At 39.6% G+C, this 8,258-nt stretch overlaps 1 long non-coding RNA gene across 1 annotated transcript; it reads right to left on the bottom strand.

Moving 5' to 3' along the window:
• Window positions 1–6,272: 6,272 nt before the first annotated feature.
• On the bottom strand, window positions 6,273–8,125 carry LOC118493872. Its single transcript, XR_004895923.1, has 2 exons — window positions 7,729–8,125; window positions 6,273–7,535 (listed from the first exon to the last, which is right to left on the bottom strand). It is a non-coding gene; the product is annotated as an uncharacterized LOC118493872 (long non-coding RNA).
• Between the last annotated feature and the right edge of the window lie 133 nt (window positions 8,126–8,258).

Here is an 8,258-nt window from a genome sequence, read left to right as displayed (position 1 = left end):
CAGCATAATAACATCAGACTCGTATCATGACAGCTGCTTTACATACGCTGGACCAGTACGACGAGTAGTGTGCACTTGTAAAGGTTGTGTGAAAATAAACCCGTCATATCACCCTAAATGACACTGTCTGTGACGGGATACTGCAGGTTCACCCTATTTGCCTAAATTATATTATGGTGTCGGTTATGTCCGCTGTTATACAAACAGGATATGATGAAAGTGATAACCGAACAAGCGTAGACAAGAGCGAAACACAACACCATCACTTTCAAAGGCCATATTTGAACTGAGACAGGAGTCACAATTCCTCTCCCCATATACGACCACCTGTTTACATATACATGATCAAAAGTCCCATATTTAGGTCACATGATGACAACTGAGCCATCTCAATGACAACAGAGAAAACTTCATTTGCTGGCAGTGGTGGAAAGTAACTATGTACATTTACTCAAGTACTGTACTTAAGTACAATTTTGAGATACTTGTAATTGAGCATTTCCATTTTATGCTACTTTATACTTCTACTCCACTACATTTCTGAGGAAAATACTCTAGGCTACTTTTAACTCCACTACTTTAATTTGCACTTATAGTTACTAGTTACTTTTTACATTAAAAAAAAAACATTATTATTATTATTATTATTATTATTATTATTATTATTATTATTATTATATTATCGAGACAGCTAGCTAGACTATCTGTCAAATCTGAGTTTTCTCTCAACTATTTTTACAGCAGCTCCGTGCAAGACTAATATGGTATGATGCAGTACTCTACCCAATAGTATACAAATTATCTAGCCAAATTATTTGCAGAGGTTTTCTCCTTTCCGAAACAAACGGACCCGGTGATTTAAAGCTTTAGTGCGTAACTTTTTGATATTAATGAACATCCGTTACATTCAAGCCATTGCCAAATGAGTTGCTACAAAGCTAATTAAGACTATCAGCTCCACACAACTCTCTCTGTATTTCTCAGTATGGCTATGTTCAGAAGATTGTGGCGTCCGGTGACTTTCACGCACAGAAACTCAAGTGAAGATAGTTACCTCTTCTGAAGAGTCCATCATGTTTTTTGAATCCTCCGTGTTCTCCTTGGCTACTAGCAACTGCGTGGAGGAGGAGGGGTGAGGGTGGTGCGTGATCATGGAAGGCTTGTATCATGTGGACGCACTGACAGTGTTGTTGTCATTACTTTGACTTTACTTCCTCATGGGGGCGACAAAGTAAGCACAATAGCTTTAATCTGGTAAAAACACTGGGGCAAAAAACAGTTTTACGTTGAAAATCTGTGTTTCTCCGACACTGTTCGTCGGCGCAGGGGCTAATTTAAAGCAACACCATGTAACTTTTCCCGCTTCGGTCCCCCTGCAGGTTGTCTCATTGGAACTACAGCTGCAGCTAAAAGTTACATAGAGTTGCTTTAAGATCCAGACATCCCATGACTAGAATGCTTCAGCCGGTTAGAATATATAGTTAAAAATGACCAAGATCTAAACCACCACTATCTGCTGGCGAAGACTGTGAGATTTGCTTGAGAGCTTAAAATGTTTTTATTCGTTTCTCAATTTCCTGGTGTGTGAATGGGAACATATCATAACTGAAAACCTTATAAACTGTATGATGTCACTGTCCTGCAAAAAACATGTATCTCCAAAACATCAGCTTTCATGAGCTAAGAAAACCAGCGCTGTTTTCAGCTCTGAGACAGTGCATTTTTCAGATCATCCAATGGGGTTTTAGTAAAAGAACTGCCTCAACCCATACATTTTTCAAAAAAAAAAAGTCCAAATCACATAATTTGTTTTTAATGAACAGCAACGATGTGTTGATCATATTACCTGATCCCAAAACATTGGTGCCTATTTTAGATGTTAACATGCTGTAAATCATTCACTGTTCTTCTTACTGAAACAATGAATGGTGATATTCACCATATTTTTGTTATTCTCCTGTCTGCACTAAACATCAGTAACTACTTGGAAAAAATATTGTACTCTATTAACTAAAATCCTCCGAGAGCACCTCCCGTGATCCTACAATCTTTGTTCTCTCCCTTTGTTTGGGGTCCCCTTGGAAAACTAATTATGTCCTTTCATGCTCTTCTCCTCCTTGTTCACGGACTGACAAAGTGGAAGCCGACAATGCAGGAAAGCTGATGAGTATGCAGATGACTAGAGAGAGAGAGCGAGAGAGAGAGAGAGAGGGAAGCGAAATTAAAGCAGAGAGGCAGTAGTGGAGAGTGATGTGTGTCATTTGGTGATGTCATGCATCCAAGCGTCCAGGGTGACAGCGGCGGTGGTAACGGCCTGAGTCAGAGGATGACATCAACGAAACAAGCTGTCAGACAGGTTGTGAATGGGCTTAGTCCCACGCTCCCATTGTCCACTGGTTTAATGCTGTTATTCAGCCTGCCACCGGCCTTACCATTTGTTAATCTGACCTAACACACAGTTAAACACAGGACAAAGACACACAAACAGCAAATTTAAAGGCCAGCATAGAAAGAAGGCCAGTGGCGAAATGTCAGCCTGTAATACACCATCACAGCTTTTTGAATACAAAAGAAGAAGCACACAGTTTTGAGTGAGGTCAGGCAATGAACATTTACTACCAGGCCGATTCAGCAAAGCTTATATTGATTAGCTCTGTGTTTGACTTCTATACTACTACTATTTACACTTGTTTGAGTAAAATATGCTGAAACTTACAGTAAGCAGCTGTGGTAGAAAATTACTATATGTTTCTTAAATATAAAAGAGGAGAATATCACCAAACATATCCTTTTAAGATAAGGACATGGATATAATCAGTTTTTTGAGCTAAATGCTAAATGTTCACAACGACAATACTAACGTGCTGATGTTTACCAGGTGTAATGTTCACCATCGTAGTTTCGTGCGTAAACATGCTAACATTTGCTAATTAGCACTAAACACAAAGTACAGCGGAGACTGATGGGAGTAACGTTTGTTTTGCAAACGAAAGTAGTCGACAAATGGAAATTTTGATCTCATTACAACGCTAGATGAAAAAAACAGTGGCTCACCAAATTCATTAAGAGTCATCCCGAGGGAAACATGAATGTCTGAAACACATTTCATGAGAAATCATCCAATAATTGTTGAGATATTCCTCTCAAAACCACAGATGTGAACCTCATGGTGGCACTTGAGAGGATTCACAAGAGGATCACTAAAGTCATTAAGATATATCCTCCAGGGACTTTGAATGTAGTGTTAATGGAAATCCATCCAGTAATTGTTAGACAGTAGACAGTAGTAGACAGACCAACATTGTCCCTAGAGCCATACCGTTAGCGTGACTAAGAATATGGGTCCAAATACCAATATAATATCAAGTCTGATACACTTTAATCCATTATCTCCACAGTTTGCTTATAAAAGGTTAAAAGCTTTTTCACTAATGCATTTAATAACCTGTCACCCTTAAGGCAATATATATATATCCACATGACGAATTTTAGCTGATGTCAAAGTAACACAATATTAAAAAGTTCAACCATATTATCTCCACTAACCACCATCCAGACATTCAGGGGGTTAGAGGAAGTGTGGATTGAGAGAAGGATGAGTAAAGGCAGAAATGCAGAGACAGACAGACTCTCCAGCTCCCACATTCATTCAAACTACACCAGGCTTTGTTGTATTTTCCAACCACACAACCCCCCACCATGAAGACAAACAAGGCTTCTTTGGGGTCAGGTCTAGCTCGTTGTTTGTTCATTGCTCACTGTACTTACACAGAATTACAGATAAATAGGGACAACATGAGTCAGTGGGCATATATACGCTTCCATGAGTCAGTGCGGTGTACATAGTTAACAGGTTGGTTTCAGGAAAACCGTTTCAAAGAATCATCCTACATGGTATTACACCTGTAGAGTTTCAGAGGATTGAACAAAGTGTGAAACTCATTTGCAGACTGCAGGTTCGATAAGTGAGTGTGTGGGTGGGTAAATGAATGATATCACCTCTCAAATGTATAAATATCCATTATGCTTTTTTATATTTGAAAAAGGGGGCTACAGAATAAGAAGTAAAAATCTAAGATTACATGTTTACTAGAACTTGAGTCATTATCCTCCGCTGTGTAGTCAAAACACGCTTTCAGTGCAAGAAAAGGGCATGAATTAAAGGGTGACATCATGTGAATCCTCACAAAAGAGGCCCACACAAATAAAAGCAAATTTTATCTTTCAGAGACTCAACAGTTGAAATAAAACCCTTTTAAGGCTGAGATAAAGACCTTACATCAAATGCACACAGTGTGTTGCAGGTGGCTGGAGTGCCCCCTGCAGGAGAGGGCTATAATGACTCAATTATATAACAAATACTTTTTTTAATTTATGTGGCAAAACCTGGGTTACAACGTGGTTCATGGTTACCAATGGAAGAATTTGAGAACAAAAAAACTGTACAATAAGAAACAGAGAAAATGTTTTGATTAAATATTACATCAAAGATAAGCATTACAAATATATTAAAAAAATAAGATCAGAGCAGCTCTAATATTTAAAACACTCCACAGAGTTTGCTGATGACTGTTTGATAACCTGGAAGCCAGGATGGCAAAAGCTCACCTTAAAACTCATGTAGGAGTGTCACTTTCATTTGTTAAAATATTCACCTCCTAGATGCGATATTTCATTCAGAGTCAAACCAGCCAAAATACTGTCAGGCAAACCAACAAAAAAAAAAAAAGAGTATAATCTATAGATTGTGTCACTGCTGTCTTGCTTTTCTTAATAATTGATGCTGCCTGGAATTCTGTTGTGCTTCTTTCTTCAGATTTCAGATGATTGACGATTCCCCACACTTGTGCTCCAGTTGGCTGGTCTCCACAGAGCTTGAAGGAAAGTCACAACATTCGGATGGCCACTTATCACACTCAGGCACGCAAAAAATTAAACCTCCATAGCAACAACATTTCAGGTCCTAAGTCATTATCAGTGATTGTCCAGTCCCCAGTGAAGATATGAGATCAGACATACATACAGTATATGTAGAAGGGTGAGCTGTTTATTCCGAGGCCAATATTGTATTCCTTCCTGGATAAATAGAGCACTCTTAGAAGTAAAGAGGATCAGTTTGCGTTCACCAGCCTGATCTATCCTCACAGTCGGTGCACAGCCGAGAAAGCTCCTGGTCTTAGCACATACACAGAGCTGAGCGCCGTCTCCCCAGGAATCAGCTCACAGTCTTTATTCTCCTAATACATTATTGAAAGCTATTTTTGCCGCTGCACTCCAAGAACAAAGGTATTGCAGTTGTCACTTTCAACTTTACAGACAGAATGGGGAGGATATTTTTGGAACAAATTTTTTGTGCTTTTTTCCTCTCCCTGAAGTTCCCCAAGACTTGACTACCCTCAAGCATTTTTTTGTCTTAGCATCTGCCAGTATGACGAGTGTGTCGAAAGCCTTTTTTTTTATCGTGCTGTTCAGAAGGGCCATCATAAGTTTGGAATACACCCATTATTGTGGCTATTTTTGCACCAAAGCAAATGTAGCCTAATTATGATAAGATTTAAAGCTGACTTCATTCATGAATTTGATTTTTTTATTTCCCTTTCATTTTTTTAGTTTGATCTTCTGTTGCATTTTGAAGATGATTCAGACTTCATGTTTTTTTTCTGTTTTATCTCTGTCCTGCTTGTAGCGTGCGGCACTGGCGAACACATCAGTATGTTAAGTCCAAATTGCATGGCTGAATTATCACGCTTTCGTCCTCTTTTCCCTCCACTCTCAAACCATACCAGACTTCAAATGTCTTGCAGAGTTACTAAGATGTTACACTGTCCAAGTCTGGATTTTAGGTTACAAATCCTCACAGCCCAGCAGACCAACCAAGCGAGACCCTGAGTCACCAACTTGTGTGTGTGTGTGTGTGTGTGTGTGTGTGTGTGTGTGTGTGTGTGTGTGGTATAGGAGTGAGTGAGACTGTAAGAGAAGGAAAAACTCAATTAATGTCAGCCTCACACAACAAAGCAAGATCCAGGGACCTCTCTACGCCAGGCATAAAATTAAAACATCTCTCCCGACACGATTTGAGTAGTTTTTTTCTCGGCAGAAAATAGATTCAGCCTGCAACCTGGTGATTAATTACACAACAATTATTATGCCTGTCAGTTCACAGTGGGGTTAGGCCGAAGACATCAGTAAATTTCTCCCTGAGCTAGAGGAGGTATAAAGGGCCTGTTAGAGTCGTCAGATGAGCCCAAGGAGAAAGAATTTTCTTTTTTTCCTGATAGATTTTACAGTACAGTATGTCCCAACAACCTTGGGGTGCATAACCAGATGAACATAAATCATAACCTTTCCTCTTAGACTGACCAAGCTTAGTGGCCAGTAGCACCACTGGATGTGTATCACTCCCTCCATCTGCCATTATTCTCCCAAACTGTTGCAGTAAAAACAAGTGTGAACAGGATAAATAAAGGTTACATCAAATATAAATGTAATTAAGCACCTTGATTCTTCAGGTACAAATTAAAAACAGACTTTCCTGTCTGGTTATTTTTTCCACAAACTAAATTCTTAATTGATTTTTTCAGAAAATGTACTATATCTTGACTTGTATCGATATATCACGACATAAAATTACATAAACTTCAATTGAGGATTTGATCCATATTGCTCTCTACGACCTCAGTGTCTTAACCAAGTACACACTGCAGACTAGTTAGCAGCCATGCAGGTCACCCTGCCCCAGACTCCTGCTGCTGCCTCAGGATGCAACAATAAGCCGATGGTTGCAATAGGGACACTTTTTGTTGCTCAGACAAAGACAGATTTGAGTGTGAAAAGATGACAAGAATTGTGTAATTCAAACTTAAAACCTCTAGTGATGGAAGAGGTGAGATGGTGAGGAACAGCAAACTACAATCGCTCCCTGCAGAAGCTCCTTTGTGTAGGCACCTTTGAGTGGGTAAGAATACAATAGTTCCAGAGACAGACAGACAAAGTAGTCTCCACTTTGAATCTCTGTACAAAAAAAATTTGCTCCAAACTGTCAAGGTACCCTTGAGGAAAAAACTAAACCCCCAACGGAGCTGCTCCATGACAGAGAACAGTGCAATGATTGCCTCAACTGTGAGCATCTGTGTAGATGATTAAAAAATTCAAAGCCCCGGGGGAAAACAATCTTTAAAAAGGTCACAACCAGGACACAATCCAAAGCTCCGACCTCCATCCTCTTTACTGCTCCATGAGTTTTGAAACGTGTGTTATGTATTCCCAGATTCCTTCTGCAGCTGCTCCTATGGTATGGCAAGTGCTTTGGTTTATGTAATGACTGCGAAGCAACACACACATAACACATGCAGTACAGCTCACTGAGTTGCTGCATGGCCAACATTGTGGCAAGCCGAAACAGAATCATTACAAACACTTTGGCTTATTAAATTGGCCTGCTGCTGAATGCAAGACTTTATTTCATGATCCAGTCAAAAGGAGAGTAAGCTCAACGTTTGAAGGCCAGGATCCTGTCATCAAAACCATACAAAAATCTCTTTTTTTTTTTTTTTTTTTACATAAATAGATGGCTTCAAAATATACAAGCCTCTTTGTGAAAATCAAAATTGACAGCGCTGCATATACTGCATGTGTGCAAAATACAAGCACATATTGAAGGAATAAGGACTCATTCTGACGCTATTAACTAGAAACCACCTGTCAATGGTCTGTCCCACTTACTTAAACATATGCTGTGTTGTTACTGAAAGCTCTGTTACCACACGACAATTGACTGGATAGACTTGACAGAGAAAATCCCTCAGGCTGTGTGTGGTGCACACACACTTGTGACCTTAAAGCCATTCTGTACTGTACAGCGGTCATAGGTCAGCTCAGGTCAGAATGAGACTCTGCTTCCATTAAAATGTTTACAGAAACCAACATGAAAACTGACATTCAGAGCTACACTCTGCCAAAATTAGATGTTCATACCCTCCAGATACTCACTGCAGAAATATAGAACAAGAGCTCCACATAGTGGGCAATGTAGCCTGTACCTTGATAATGGAAAAAACAAACAAACTGAAGGCACGATTACCTAACACGAACGGGCCCTATTTTAACAATCTAAGGTGCGTTTAGGGCGTGTACGAATCCACTTTTGCTAGTTAAACGGCGTGCGCATGGTTCAAAAGGGTTGTACTTAGTGTCTTCATTAATTCATAGGTGTGTTTTGGGCGTAACATGCCATAAACCAATCAGTGTCATCTCCCATT

This window comes from Sander lucioperca, chromosome 19, assembly GCF_008315115.2.
Source record: "Sander lucioperca isolate FBNREF2018 chromosome 19, SLUC_FBN_1.2, whole genome shotgun sequence".
NCBI classification, from domain to species: Eukaryota; Metazoa; Chordata; class Actinopteri; order Perciformes; family Percidae; genus Sander; species Sander lucioperca.
Note: the sequence above shows the minus strand (reverse complement) of the source record. Positions and strands in the feature narration are given on the sequence as shown.